Raw genomic sequence first — 16,410 nt, 5'->3', positions numbered from 1 at the left:
TTCTAAAAAGCAATGAGAAGGAATCAAACATTGCCCCAAGTTCAGTTATCCAAGAGCGTAAGCCGTCTTTAGCAGCTCATGTTCTGTGCTGTGTGTTCTCAGGGCACCCTCATCTGTGTGGGCTTTGGGCCGCACTTCCCACATGTGTTTCCCATTAGTGTGATAACTGAAAAGTGCTCAGGTTCCATTGTCTTCTGTAACCAGCCTGGGGTGGATGTTACTGGTGAGAAGGAGGGAGAGACTCATTTGTGAATTGAAAATTGGACTGGACATGTCACACTGGGTTAAGAAGCTTAAACCGGCTGCAGTGAGAAACTCTTCCTACATTCCCCCTCTCACTAAAATTTCCTCATTTGCAAGTAGATTACTGAAGACTTTTTGTATTTATAATTGCCAAGTGTTTGATTTCATTTTTAGAAATCATGTTAAAATATGAATATTAACTGAAAATTTACAAATAGAAAAGGCAATGTTAAGTGCCTCTGGTTATAGTGTACGCAACATTTTATCATTGCAAATAACATTTTAGAATCATCCAGGCAAGTAAATTATCTGTTTAATATCTAGTATTACTTACCATGGGGGGGAAAGCCTGGCAAGGGTGTATGTATGGTTAAGCGTGTGTGGATAGCATGGCTCAGTAATCTCACTCCTAATTTTTGACTGAGGAGAAACAAAGACTGACAGACACAATAAAAACCAGACACTCATGTGTTAACAGTATCTTTATTCATAATTAACAAAAATAGAAAGCTCCTGGAGTTTTTCCATATGGAAGAGGAAAAACAGTTCATATATACAGTAGACAGATTACAATGGAAGGAAGCTGTCAACAGGCAGCAAGTCAGTGAATCCCAAAGGCATTTTGATTGGGGAAAGTTACACGACAAAGGCTGTAAAATCTTCTTAAAAACATAAAACCAAAGGTTTGCCAGTGCCTAGAAGCAGGTAGGACTGACACATGAGAACTTCAGGGTGTGTGAATGATCCGACATAGTAGTGGTTCCCTGAGTTTATACAGTTATAAATTCTTAGAGCTGTATACCAAATAATGCACTTTACTGTTAAACATAATTCTTCAAAAAGACTAGCTTCATAGGGAATAAAAAGACTCTCAGGATTATTGTGCATCCCCCCTCCACTTCTTTCTTCTTTTCCCCTTTGAAACAGGATGTCTTGTGTAGCCTCTGCAGGCCTTGGACTCTTGATTCTCCTGCCTCACCAGGATTTCAGGTATGTGCCACTATACCTAGTTTCTTTCATGAGTGTGGATGTTGCCACTGTGTGGTGGTAAGAAGTGAGCTTTCATGTGTGTTGAATGCTGGGATGGCCAGAAAATATCAGGAAGACATTTGACTTTGGTAACTTCATAAGGCAGAGATGGAAGAAAAGTATTTTAGATTTTCTCATGCTTGCATGCACAACGATCCCAAATGACAAGGAAGGGTGATGAGTTAACAATCAATACCCATGCTTTTTTTTAAGTTTCTAATCCCCACTTCTTAATAGCTTTCTAATCTCTTCTACATTCCAAAGTTAAACCGCATGTGGATTGCAGGACTGAGATGCTGGGGAGGGGAAGTGGTTGGGAGGAAGTGGGAGTTCACCTTCCTTGTACTGCACATCAGCTCTTCATATCCTACCATCTGAAATCAATTTGTTGTGTGTAATTTATTCCATAAAGTTGCTGGAATAAACAATACATGCAAAGCTCCTTAGATGTGAATTCAGCAGGGACTTGCTGGGCTGCATGTGATTTCAACTCTCGGAACTTTCAGATGCCATCCAGCATGTGGGGTATCATGTGGGTTCTCAGAAGGGCTATTATTTACGGATTAGGATATTCATGTGATGGTTTGTTATCTGTGACTGATGTGACATGGTCCATGGCCCCCATTCCCAAGTTGCTCTTAAGGCCAGATCAATGAGTTGGTAATAGGGAACAGACATGCCCACTCTGTGTGTCTGGCTCAAATAAGCATAGTAGGATTAGGGATTGTTTGGTCAAATGTGTGACAAGTTCCAACATAGAGTTCATCACTTGCCCAGAAACGACCAGGACCTCCGGTGGCATGCTTTCTACAATGACAGCTATTTACAGAGTGTGGCCAGCTGCAGCTCTGCGATGTGGAATCACCATTTCACATTACTCAAGACTTTCCACTTTACATATACTGCATGGAGCCTCATAGGATAATGAATGCTAGAAAGGACACCCCTCTTCAGAGTCTTCCTCTAACTTCCTCGAAGTCTTTAAGAATCTCCTCATACCACACATTTCAAATTTATTTTAGAGAGGGGCTATGATAGAGATATGCCAGGTCACTTCTTAATTTTTTTCTTGACAAACTCCATATTTTTTCTTTGTCTTCATAATTTAGTCCAAGTAGTGGAATTAGAGATTTTCCTTTTGAAATCTTACAGCACCTGGTCACTGTAAGTTAGATAGTATATAAGGGATAGAAATTCTAAGGGAAGACCAACAGACTCAACTAACCTGGACACCTGGAGGCTCTTGGAGTCTGAACCACCAACCAAAGAGCATACATGGGCTAAACAGAGGACCCTGCACATACGTAGCAGATGGGCAGCTCAGTCTTCATATGGGTTACCCAGCAAATGAAGCAGCTTGTTGACTGTCTGTGGAATGTCTTTCCCTAACTGTGCTGCCTTGTATGGCCTCAGTGAGAGGGGATGCACCCAGCCCCGCAGAGACTGGATGTGCCTGGGTGGGAAATACAACATGTGATAAAAGATTGGTGGAGTGGTGGGGAGAATTTATTACATTAGATAGCAATAGTCATTGAAAGGATGTGGAGGAAGGTGACTTAGACACAAGAAGCCATATCCACAGTGACTAAAGAAAGAAACTCACAGCTATTTATTCATTAGGCATTATTTGCCCTTCCATCTGGAACAGTAGAAATAGAAATTGCCGTGCTCAGTTTGTCTCCTTAAAACCTTGGAAAAGGTGAATCTGGCTTTCCTAAAGACAAGGCTGCTTCCACTGATATCTTCATTCTGTGAAACTGGAGCAGCTTTGTTCCTGTTTCAGGCGTTGGCTAGAATCCAGAGGGCTGGAGAAGAAAGGACTAGAATAGCTGAGCTTTCAGAGTGTCTTCTTCCCTTGACTTAAGGGCTTCATGAGTCTAGTTGTGGTTATCACACCCTTTGTTCTTTTTTTCCTGGGACTAGAACAGTAATATCTTTCTGTTGCTGTTTAGTTAGAAGACCTGAGTCTTTTAAGTTTTCTGGGTCCCTTAACCCTGACTTCATCCCTGCAAAGTCTCTTCAATTACCTTTTAGAGTGGGTCATCAGATCCCTTCTGGACCCTTGCTAGTATAGGGAGAAAAAAGTATAGCATAAGTTGATCAGGATAGGCATTCTTTAAAACATGTGCTGATGTGGCTGGTAAACAGAATTTATTTTATTAAAATTATAGGGAAGTTTAAGATATTAACCAGGAGAATATCATAACCTTCAAGTTTTCTTTTAAAGAGATTATTGTGTTTTCATGGATAGAAAAGATTTGAGGAACACACATGCATGCGCGCGTGCACACACACACACACACACACATGCACACACAATAATACCACAAACAGAATTAATATTATACTAATTTGAATATTTATTGTACTTTAGATGTTATTTAAACACCTGCCTACATACATATTTGATAATCTTCATAACCATTGCTATGAAGCTATTATTCCTATTTTTTAGATGAAAAAATGACATAGAAAAATCAAACCACTTCCCAGTGGCATTCATTTTGGAGCTACTGTAGCTTTCCATTGAACCTTGTCCAGACCATACTAGGTCTTGCCACTCAGTTGGCACGATAATTGTATTTAAAAGGCTATTCCACCTTTTTAAAAAAATTTTTATTAGATAACTTTATTTACATTTCAAATGTTATTCCCCTTCCCGGTTTCCTGTCCATAAGCCCCCATTCCCTCCCCTCGCCCTCCCCCATGCAGGTATTCCCCCTATACATCCCCCTTATTGCCCCCCATATTCCCCTACACTGGGGGTCCAACCTTCGCAGGACCAAGGGCTTCCCCTTCCATTGATGCCCCAACAAGACTGTTCTCTGCTACATATGCAGTTGGAGCCCTGGGTCAGTCCATGTATAATCAATCTTTCAGTAGCGGTTTAGTCCCTGGAAGCTTTGGTTGGTTGGCTTGTTGTTCTTATGGGGTTGCAAGCTCCTTCATTCACCTCTTTCAATACTTCCTCTAATTCCCCCCAAGGGGGGTCCTATTCTCAGTTCTGTGGTTTGCTGCTAGCATTAACCTCTGTATTGGACATGCTGTGGATGTCTCTCAGGAGAGATCCATATCCGGTCCCTTTCAGCATGCAATTTTTTAGCTTCATAAATCTTATCTAGCTTTGGTGGCTTGTGTGTGTGTGTGTGTGTGTGTGTGTGTGTGTGTGTGTGTGTATGGGCCACATGTGGGGCAGGCTCTGAATGGGCATTTCTTGAGTCGCTGCTCTAAACTTTGCTTCCATATCCCCTCCTATGGATATGTTTTTTCCCCTTTTAAGACGGAGTGGAAGCATCTGCATTTTGGTCATCAACCTTCTTGAGCTTCCTGTGGTCTTTGGATTGCATCTTGGGTAATTCGAGCTTTTTGGCTAATATCCACTTATCAATGAGTGCATACTCAGTGTGATTTTCTGTGATTGAGTGACCTCACTCAGGATGCTATTTTCTAGTTCATTCCATTTGCCTATGAATTTCATGAAGTCATTGTTTTTGATAGCTGAGTAGTACTCCATTGTGTAGATGTACCACATTTTCTGTATCCATTCCTCTGTTGAAGGGCATCTGGATAGCCTAGTAAGAGCATCAGTGGAAGGGGAAGCCCATGATCCTGCCAAGACAACCCCCAGTGAATGTGATTGTTGAGAGGAGGGCAGAAATGGGGGGAGGATGAGGAGGGGAACATTCATAGAGGAGAGGAGGGGGAGGGGCTAGGGGATGTTGGCCCGGGAATAACAACCGAAATGTAAATAAGAAATACTCAAGTTAATAAAGATGGGGAAAAAAAAAGAAGGGCATCTGGGTTCTTTCCAGCTTCTGGCTATTATAAATAAAGCTACTATTAACATGTGTTTTTGATATATGTTGGGGCATCTTTTGGGTATATGCCCAGGAGAGGTATAGCTGGGTCCTTAGGTAGTGGAATGTCCAATTTTCTGAGGACCTCCACACTGATTTCAAGAGTGGTTGTACCAGTTTGCAGTCTCACTAACAATGGAGAAGTGTTCCTCCTCCTCCACATCCTTGCCAGTATCTGCAGTCACCTGAGTTTTTTATCTTAACCATTCTGACTGGTGTGAGGTGGTCTCAGGGTTGTTTTGATTTGCATTTTCTGGATGATTAAGGATGTTGAACATTTCTTTAGGTGCTTTTGGCCAATCGATAATCCTCAGATGAGAATGTTTTGTTTAGCTCTGTACCCCATTTTTTAAATAGGGTTATTTGGCTCTCTGGAGTCTAACTTCTTGAGTTCTTTGTATATTTTGGATATTAGCCCTCTATCAGCTGTAGGATTGGTAAAGATCTTTTCCCAATCTGTTGGTTGCCGTTTTGTCCTAATGACAGTGTCTTTTGCCTTACAGAAGCTTTGCAGTTTTATTAGGTCCCATTTATCGATTCTTGATCTTAGAGCATGAGCTATTGGTGTTTTGTTCAGGAACTTTTCCCCAGTGCCCATGTGTTTGAGACTCTTCCCCACTCTTTCTTCTATTAGTTTGAGTGTATCTGGTTTGATGTGGATGTCCTTGATCCACTTGGATTTAAGATTTGTACATGGTGATGAGAGTGGATCTATTTGCATTCTTCTACATGCTGACTTCCAGTTGTACCAGCACCATTTGTTGAAAATGCTATCTTTCTTTCATTGGGTGGTTTTAGCTCCTTTGTCAATGGTCAAGTGACCAAATGTGTGTGGGTTCATTTCTGGGTCTTCAATTCTGTTCCACTGATCTATCTGCCTGTCTCTGTACCAATACCATATAGTTTTAATGATTATTGCTCTGTAATACTCCTTGAAGTCAGGGATGGTGATTCCCCCAGAAGTTCTTTTATTGTTGAGTACAGTTCTTTTATTTTGTTGAGTAACAAAATATCCTGGGTATTTTGTTATTCCAAATGAATTTGCAAATTGCTCTGTTGTTGTAACAATATAGAAAATAAAAAAAGTATTGGTTGTCTTTTGCCTCACTAGGTCCAGCACCGCAGTGACCCAAGATATCTTCTAGATATCTTGGTGGGAACACATCCCAACTCCACGGCGGCCCAGTGTCTCCTTGCCGCCGCATACTTTCCTACACTCAAATTGTCACATAAAAGAACACACATCACAATAATCTTTAACCCAATTGGTAAGATATAATTGCCCACCTAACCATACAAAGCACAGTACCATCCATCCCTTAAGAACATTTGTAACAACCTATAAAGGTACAGCATGGAATTTTAACGTCACCTGCCATATTTTCCTGCCATGGCTTCTCTCTCTCCTTCTCCTCTCCTCCTTTCCATTCCACTCTCCTCCTCTTCCTTCAAACTTCTCTCCCACCATCCTTCCTTCTCCTCCAATGACAGGCCTCCTTCTATCCTGTACCTGCCCCTCACCTGTATTTTACAAATTCAATAGGGAGAAGGTTCTGGTGAAGTCACCTGATTCCTGAGTATGTGACTAGGCAGCTGTCCTTGGGGCAGTGGAATTAGCATCAAAATACAGATAACTCCAGAGCATTCTTTCTATCTTTATAAAGAATTGAGTAGGAATTTTGATGGGGATTGAATCTGTAGATTGCTTTTAGCAAAGTGCCCATCTTTACTATATTAATCCTGCCAATCCATGAGCATGGAAGATCTTTCCATCTTCTGAGATCTTCCTCCATTTCTTTCTTCAGAGATTTGAAGTTCTTGTCATACAGATCTTTCACTTGCTTGGTTAAAGTCATGCCAAGATATTAGATATTATTTGGGATGATTGTGAAGGATATCATTTTCTTAATTTCTTTCTTAGCCTGTTTATCCTTTGAGTAGAGGAAGGCTACTGATTTGTTCGAGTTAATTTTATACCCCGACACTTTGCTGAAGTTGTTTATCAGGTTAAGTAGTTCTCTGGTGGAACTTTTGGGGTCACTTAAGTACACTATCATATCATCTGCAAATAGTGATATTTTGATTTCTTCCCTTGCAATTTGTATCCCTTTGACCTCCTTTTGCTGTCTGATTGCTCTGGCTAGGACTTCGAGTACTATATTAAATAAGTAGAGAGAGAGAGAGAGTGGGCAGCCTTGTCTAGTCCCTGATTTTAGCGGAATTGCTTCAAGTTTCTCTCCATTTAGTTTGATGTTAGCTACTGGTTTGCTGTATATTGTTTTTACTATGTTTAGATATGGGCCTTGAATTCCTGATCTTTCCAGGACTTTTATCATGAAGGGGTGTTGAATTTGGTCAAATGCTTTCTCAGCATCTAATGAAATGATCAAGTGGTTCTTATCTTTGAGTTTGTTATTGATGGATTTTCATATATTAAACCAACCCTGCATCCCTGGGATGAAGCCTACTTGATCATGATGCATGATCGTTTTGATGTGTTCTTGGATTTGGTTTGCAAGAATTTTATTGACTATTTTTGCGTCGATATTCATAACATAAATTGGTTGAAGTTCTCTTTCTTTGTTGGGTCTTTGTGTGGTTTCGGTATAAGAGTAATTGTGGCTTAGAAGGAATTTGGTAGTGCTCTGTCTGTTTCAGTTTTGTGGAATTTTGGACAGTATTGGTATGAGGTCTTGTATGAAGGTCTGATAGAATTCTGCACTGAACCCATCTGGACCTGGGCTCCTTTTGGTTGGCAGATTTTAATAACTGCTTCTATTTCTTTAGAAGTTATTGATTGTTTAGATGGTTTATTTGTTCCTGATTTAACTTTGGTACCTGGTATCTGTCTAGAAATTGTCCATTTCCTTCAGATTTTCTAGTTTTATTGAATATAGGCTTTTGTAGTAGGATCTGATTTTTTTTAATTTCTTAAGATTCTGTTCTGTCTCCCTTTTCATTTCTGACTTTGTTAATTGGGATACACTCTCTATGCCCTCTGGTTAGTCTGGGTAAGGGTTTTGCTATCTTGTTGATTTTCTCAAAGATCCAGCTCCTGGTTCTTTGTATAGTCCTTTTCATTTCTACTTGGTTGATTTCAGCTCTGGGTTTGATTATTTCCTGCCTTCTATTCCTCTTGGGTTTATTTATTTCTTTTTGTTCTAGAGCTTTAAGTTATGCTATCAAGCTGCCGATACATGTTCTCTCAGGTTTCTTTCTGCAAGCACTCAGAGCTATGAGTTTTCCTCTTAGTACTGCTTTCGTTGTGTCCCATAAGTTTAGGAATGTTGTATCTTCATTTTCATTAAAGCCTAAGAAGTCTTTAATTTCTTTCTTTATTTCTTCCTTAACTAAGTTGTCATTGAATAGAGCATTGTTCAACCTTCATGTATATGTGGGCTTTCTGTCATTACTGTTGTTTTGAAGACCAGTCTTAGTGTGTGGTGATCTGATAGGATGCATGGGATTATTTCTATCTTCCTGTGTCTGTTGAGGCCTGTTTTTTGACCAATTATATGGTCAATTTTGGAGAAGATTCCCATGAGATGCTGAGAAGAAGGTATATCCTTTTGTTTTAGGATGGAATGTTCTATAAATGTCTGTTAAATCCATTTGGTTTATAACTTCTGTTAGTTTCTCTATGCCTCTGTTTAATTTCTGTTTCCATGATCTGTCCAGTGATGAGAGTGAGGTTTTGAAATTTCCTACTATTATCGTGTGAAGTGCAATGTGTGCTTTGAGCTTTAGTAAGGTTTCTTTTATGAATATAGGTGCCCTTGCCTTTGGAGCATAGATATTTAGGATTAAGAGTTCATTTTGGTGGATTTTTTTCCTTTGATGAATATGAAGTGTCCTTCCTTATCTTTTTTAATGACTTTTGGTTGAAAGTCAATTTTATTTGATATTAGAATGGCAACTCCAGCTTTTTCTTGGGGCCATTTGCCCAGAAAGTTGTTTTCCAGCCATTTACTCTGAGGTAGTGTCTGTCTTTGTCTCTGAAGTGTGTTCCTGTAGGCAGCAAAATACTGGGTCCTCTTTACCCATCATGTCTGTTAGTCTATATCTTTTTATTGGAGAATCGAGTTCGTTGATTTTGAGAGATATTAAAGAATAGTGATTGCTGCTTCCTGTTATTTTCGTTGTTTGAGGTAGAATTATATTTGGTTTTTCTCTCTTTTGGTTTCGTTGAAAGGAAATTATATTCTAGCTTTCTATATGGTGTAGTTTTTCTCCTTGTGTTGGAGTTTTCCATCTATTATTCTTTGTAGAAAGATCTTGTGTAAAATTGGTTTTGTCATGGAATATCTTGGTTTCTCCATCTATGTTAATTGAAAGTTTTGCTGGATATAGTAGTCTGGGCTGGCATTTGTGTTCTCTTAGGGTCTGTATGACAACTCTCCATGATCTTCTGGCTTTCATAGTCTCTGGTGAGAAGTCTGGTGTGATTTGATAGGTCTGCCTTTATATGTTACTTGACCTTTTCCCTTTCTGCTTTTAATATTCTTTCTTTGTTTTGTGCATTTGGTGTTTTGACTATTATGTGACGGGACTATTATTCTTTTCTGATCCAATCTATTTGGAGTTCTGTAGGTTTCTTGTATGTTTATGGGCATCTCTTTCTTTAGGTTAGGGAAGTTTTCTTCTATGATTTTGTTGCAGATATTTACTGGTCCTTTGAGCTGGGAGTCTTCACTCTCTTCTATACTTATTATCCTTAGGGTTGATCTTCTCATTGTGTCCTGGATTTCCTGTATGTTTTGGGCCTGTAGCTTTTTCCGTTTTACATTATCTTTGACAGTTGTGTTGATGTTTTCTATGGAATCTTCTGCTCCTGAGATTCTCTCTTCTATCTCTTGTATTTTGTTGGTGATGCTTGTGTCTATGGCTCCTTTTCTCTTCCTTTCGTTTTCTATATCCAGGGTTGTCTCCCTTTGTACTTTCTTTATTGTTTCTATTTCCACTTTCAATTCATTCACCTGTTTGGTTGCATTTTCCTGGAATTCCTTCAGAGATTTTTGTGTTTCCTCTCTAAGGGCTTCTACTTGTTTACTTGTGTTTTCCTGTATTTCTTTAAGGCAGTTCTTCATGTCTTTCTTAACATCCTCCATCATTATCAAAAAATGTGATTTTAAATCTAAATCTTGCTTTTCTGGTGTGTTTGGATATCCAGTATTTTCTTTGATGGGAGAACTGGGCTCTGATGATGCCAAGTAGTCTGTTTCTGCTGCTTAGTTTCCTGCTCTTTCCTCTAGCCATTGAATTGTCTCTGGTGTATGCTTGTCTTGCTGTTTCTGAGAGTGACTTGACCCTGCTGTAGGTCTCTGTGTCAGCACTGCTGTAGAACTGTTCTCCTGTTTTCTTTCAGCCTTTCCTGACAACTGTTCTGATTTTAGGTCTGTCGGTGCTCCTGGAGACTGTCTTCCAGCTCTAGTCACTGACAGGAATCAAAGGGTTCTGCCCTTGATTGCTTGTGTAGGTCCTTGCATCCCATGGGCACAGTTGGCATTATGCGATTCCCTCTTGGGTCTGGACTGTGGGCAGAGGGTATTCTCCTCTGACTTCTCAGGAGTATCCACACTTCCGAGGGTCCAGCTCTCTCCCCCACGGGATTTGGCTCAGGGAGCTGTTTGGCCAGTTCTGTTCTGTCCTGGGCACAGACCAGAACTGTGGGTACTGGTGGCTGTCTGTTCCTATATCCCTGTGTCCAGAGGCACTGTGCAGTTTCCCCTTGGACCAGGGATGTGGGCCGAGGTGTGCAGAGGTGGCAGTCTGTCCTGCAGTCCCAGGATGTCTGCACTCCTGGGTTGTCTACTCTCTTCCGCTATTCAACCTTTTATTAGGCACTTGGTGATGATAGAAAATGTGGAAAGACCAGTGACTACCATGTACATGTGTTTATTGACAATACTCTTTTGCTATGAAGTTAGCTCCTTGACCACAGACTATACTGATGGTGGCTACATTCTTTAAGAGAGTGTATTGTACCTTAGGAAGAAGCAGGGCATGCAGGGAAAGAAAATCTATATGTAGAATATATGTTTTAGTTAACAACAAAACCATACTTCATTTTATGTTGAAAGAGTTCCCTTGTAATCAACCAGCCACCACCAACTGGATGGCTGAGCACTGAAGAAATGTTGTTCCTTTGGGAATTCAGTGTAGGTCTCTGCTATTGCTGCTTGACTGGGAACTCAACAATGGTCTCAGTTAGGTTGGCCTTGCTGAATATAAATTCATATGTCAAGAAGTCCATTTCCCACCACCATGGACTGTTTGCACATGAGCTCATCAGGCAATGAGAGAATAGAAGGGGTGTCTGGGAAAGACTGATTGGTTATCATAAGCAGACGGTCTTATCTCCTTACTTATCTTGGCATCTCCTCAGTTACCTTTATGTGTATATTCACATAGACACAGATATTTTCACTATTTTTTTGTTTTGCCTGAAGAAGTAGATCCTCATCTTGCACTTTAGATTTATTAAAATGTTTTAAATTGTGTGTGTGTGTGTGTGTGTGTGTGTGTGTGTGTGTGTGAAGCCTTTATGCAACTGCACAAAAAGGCAAGAGAGAGGACAAGTTTTGGGAATCTCTTCTTTCACCATGGGATCTGTGGATTAAATTTAGGTTATCAGGATTTTGTGTCAAATATTTTTATTTTCTGAGACATTGTGTCATCCTTTCCTCATGATTCTTTTCCAAATTCCTTTTCAAAACTATTATTTTTAAATTTATGTTTTATTTTTACTTGTGTGTGTACGTGTGCATGCCTGAAGACCAATAACTGTATCCCTGGAATAGGAAATGTCTTAATTTGCTTAAGCACTGAAACCACATCTTGTACAATAGTTGCAATTATAGTCGTTATCTGGTCAAGTTTATGGCCCACTTTCATCTTCAAGACCCAATTACAAGCACACATTGCAATGTGTCTAGCATATACATAGCATGGACATAGTTATACGACAAGCATCTACAAAGCTGCAAAGTTACTTATATATGATATTGCCTGACTCAAACTAAAGCACAGTATTTTCAAGATTGTTCTCTTCTGAAAACTATCCATTCAACAGAGAATATAAGGGTGTTAGTTTGCATATCTCCTATGCATATTTAAAACCCTATAAACCTAGAAGTTTATATTAAGCAAAGAAAGAAATGTACTCAGTTTTCTCCCAAGAAATAAAAGTGATAAGTGGCTTTTTGAATTGTTTTATTTAGTACTATATTCTGTCAGGAAGGCACAGTACACTATAGGAAACACATGGGACTAGATTAATGTTTCCACTTGCAGTATTAATCCCCCAAAGTTCCAGGCTAATAATGCTAGCTATTTTAGCATCTTGGGCCTACTTCTCTTAAAGAAACCTTTGTTCCTTAGAGTTAAATTAAGATCTCTTGTCAGATGAACATAAACACATCACAGCAAGTCTAGCTTCAGATGTTTGCTGGTGGCTGTTTAGATGCTGAAGGCAATGCATTAGGAACTGATGGTGACTGAGTCTTATCCAGTCAGTTCCTGATGCAGTATCTGCGACATCAAAACTACAATGACTGTGGTGAACACTGCTTATTTCCCAACACAGCAACTCACTTTCTTTTATTCTTTTATTTGTGGGTAGGCGATCCTTTATGAACGCTCTTAATAAAGCAATCCAAAGTCATACTAATAAGCAAGTCCCCCAAATTTACCAAGAAAAACATAAAAATTGCTCAGCATACATATTTACCTAATGGCAAAACAGGCAGATAAGTAGATAAAGATATTTTAAAAGACAGTTTACTCAGGCTACTAAGTCCTGTTTTGTCATGATAGTTTAAAAACACTAAAGCCTTAAAGTGGATTACAATGAGATGATTCTCTGTATTTATTAAACTAGGTTCATTTATTAGAATAAAATGCATTTTAATATACATTTAACTACTTATCTCTCCCCTAAGTTTACTGAAGATAATTTGTATAAAAATAGCAATACAAGCACATAATTAATGTCTATAAGGTTATGTGTTTGGATGTATTTATACACTGTGTTTCAATAAACCACATGAAGGTGATACGCATCACCATCATATTAAAAAATGTTCCCATTTCAAAAGTCACTGTTATCATGCCATACTAGATTTTAATTCACTGATGAGGTGACATTAGGTGCAGTTGGAATATGATATCAAGAACAGCAGTCACACAAGCCCAAGGTGTGGCTGATTTACTACTTTATTAGTAATATTGAAAATTAGTTTTGATACTTCTCATTGAAAAATCTAATCAATCTTCTAGGATTTTGTCAAATTCAGAATAAAATTTTGCTTAATGGAGCTTTTTATTTATATGAGGGATAACAATATTGGTTAGGAGGTTTAGACAGAGAGTAAAGGATGGCATTATAGATCTGGGAAGTTAAAGTCTACTTGCTGCTTTCTCTCTGGCTCCTACGGTAACAGTAAGCCTCAGAGGTAAGATTTTATTTTAAAAACAGTAATTTTTTTTACAAATAGTAAAAATGTAAACACTTTGACTATCAGTAAAATATCCTAAATCATGTTCCTTCTTCCCCCATCTCTTATGTCTTTCTTCCTACCTCACAATCAAATATATTCAATTGATTAACGAGTACTTTCTTGGGGTTCAGTTTTTATATTTTTCATAGACAGTCTTAACTAAAGCCAAAAGGTTTGTAAGCAGAGCTGTCTTGGAGAGGCTGCAGGTAACCTTGCTGTAGAAGGAGTCTCAGAACAAGGACTGAAAGCCAACTTCTAATGATGTTTTAGGGCTCCCTTGTAGGTACCACTTAGGGTTGTGCAGCTAGACTTGGCAGGTTAGGAACTGGTTCAATAACTCTAACAGTAACGAGGTATCACGTTATCATTGTGTCGTTTGTGCTCTAAAAGGGAATGTGATTTAGTAAATAAAGGGACGTGGAGAATGGGATCCTTTGTGATGTGAACAGTGTGAATATGCTCTGTGTGATTTTTCTCTGGGAAGTGTCTCATTAAAAATAATAAGACTGGAAGAACGCATTACATAGCCATCAGAATGATCAAAGGTCTAACACTTGATCATTGAACTTGAACGAAGATGATCTTGTACACACTGTATCCAGCAATGCCTCCTGGAGGGAAGAGGCATCATGTAGATTTCCTGAAAGTGTGCAGAAGTATGTAGGAGGATATCCATACACATTTCAGAAAGTAGTGTGGAATAAAGTCTAATAGGAGATTATAGAAATACACTATAGAGTGACTGTCTAAGCAGCTGCTAAAATGAACAAAGTAGTTCTATATGTACAACTTAGGACAACCTAGACAGTGTTGAAGCATATGGGCAAAGTGATACAGTTAGGAATAACATCCAAAGATATATATATATATATATATATATATATATATATATATATATATATATATATATATGCTTCCTACATAGAAGTGAAAGTGAGAGAGGAAAATGGTGGGGAACAGAGCTAAGCATAGTTGTATGTTCATCTATATACTGCTTTCTGAGTCAAAGTGACAAACTGAAAGCATCTGTTAATTCTGGAAAATGGGTAGTACATAGATGAATAAAGACTGCATCTATGTGCTGTGTGTTTAGTATACTTTTACAAGTTTACTACAAAATATTTATTCGGGCCAGAGTTCAGAGGGGAGTAAAGCGGGAGATGAAGTTGAAGATGTACCTGGTTTCCAGAAAAGTGCCTTGTTACAGAATGCTTCCCTTCGGCCTTTCTTGTTGTTGTAATAATATAAAAATAAAATAGGTATTTTTGTCTATTACCCCGCTAGGTCCGCACCGCGGTACCCCAAGATGTCTGCTAGATATCTTGGCACAAACACATCCCAACTCTGCGGCGGCCCAGTGTCTCCTGCCGCCACACACTTTCCTATACTCAAACCGTCACATAAAAGAACACATTTCTATTTTTTAATAAAAAAAAAATAAGACTGGAGTCTGATTTCTCATGACATAATTCTCAGCTACTGGAATGTCAGGTGTACGATTACAGTACTTTTTAAAAGCTGTGAATACTACAATGGTGGCTGCGGTGAAAGGACATTGAAAAGTCACTGTCCATTACAAGAGGAGAATAAGATGAGAAAATTGAGACTCAGGGAGATGGGTACATAAAAAGTTGAATCACAGAAGAATTGTCTTGAACTTCTGAGTTGGCAGATATGGTATAGGTAGAATTTAGAACATGTTTTCAGGTCCAGGAACCATAATTTAAAAACACCTATCTTAACCTAGTCAGACAGTTTGACTTAAGTGGGACCAAGTGATTGTAAATGTAACTATTGATAAGTGAATACAGTAATCTAGAGGGAAAGATGTCAGAATTAATCACCAAGAAGTTCAAATCTTACTAGTTAGCACAGTCCAGGACATTGCATGTTGGTCTGTGTACTGTTATGGGTCTGTGGAAATATAGCCTCAACTCCTTAGTTCTATTTCACCCCAGAAAAGAGTAAAAAGAAACCTTGCTATTTTGATTTCTTGAGCTTAAAAAATGCAAACATGCTTACAGATGCTGTGAAATGACACTAATGGCAGACAACTAAGAGACCAGCCCTAGGAAACCAGAATTCTAAAATTCAGACTCTAAAAATTTTTGTAAAAGCTGGAGAGCTCTTCTCCAAACTGAGGGGCTTGATCAAGATAGATCTGAAAAAAAAGGAAACTCTTTTCTAGATTATTCTTTGATTTTTCTCTAGAAAGATCCTCTTGATTATATATAAATGCTACATGTCAGGTAACTGTATGGAAGCTTATTCACTCGTAGACTTCTTCCAAATCTGCCTTCCTTTGTCCCAAACTCTTTAAATGTCGATGTTACTGCCTAGATGATCTTTTCCCATCATTGGCTCATAGCAGCTAAGCATTCATAATTGCAATGGACATAGTTATGTGGTAGTTTAACAAATAACTTCCAGTTTACCAAGGGCAGAGATGGTATGTTTATGCCAACCTTCCCACCTGGGACTTCACTGGCATTGGGTACGTGCTGAGTGGAAAATGAAAGGCTGTTAAATTTTATGAGGCAAGAGTTAAAGGTGGGGTTTCTTGTTGGAAACACAAGTGGGCTGAGCTTCTTTTCTCACCTTCTGGTGGTCATTGTATTCATGTCCAGTGGAGAATGAGATGTGGGTAGAACACATTTTGAAAAGAAGCATTTAATAATGCCATTAATGTCCAAATGTAGCTATCTAAAGGTCCAGAATTCAAGAACTTCTTGAAAAAACAAGTTAGATTAATCCATACTTGGCAGGGTAACTGAAGAAGTTTT

The 16,410-nt window shown here is 38.9% G+C and overlaps 2 long non-coding RNA genes and 1 other non-coding gene across 3 annotated transcripts in view; 1 reads left to right on the top strand and 2 right to left on the bottom strand.

Annotated features, from left to right (window-relative positions):
• LOC102550402 (uncharacterized) overlaps positions 1–16,410 on the top strand; it is an 82,584-nt gene that overhangs the window by 11,162 nt on the left and 55,012 nt on the right. The window lies entirely within an intron of this gene.
• LOC102550342 (uncharacterized) overlaps positions 1–16,410 on the bottom strand; it is a 50,751-nt gene that overhangs the window by 22,418 nt on the left and 11,923 nt on the right. The gene's annotated exons all lie outside the window — the stretch shown is intronic.
• Mir217 (microRNA 217) lies at positions 12,585–12,689 on the bottom strand. The gene has a single exon (NR_031929.1). It is a non-coding gene; the product is annotated as a microRNA 217 (primary transcript).

Source organism: Rattus norvegicus, chromosome 14, assembly GCF_036323735.1.
Source record: "Rattus norvegicus strain BN/NHsdMcwi chromosome 14, GRCr8, whole genome shotgun sequence".
NCBI lineage: Eukaryota > Metazoa > Chordata > Mammalia > Rodentia > Muridae > Rattus > Rattus norvegicus.
Note: the sequence above shows the minus strand (reverse complement) of the source record. Positions and strands in the feature narration are given on the sequence as shown.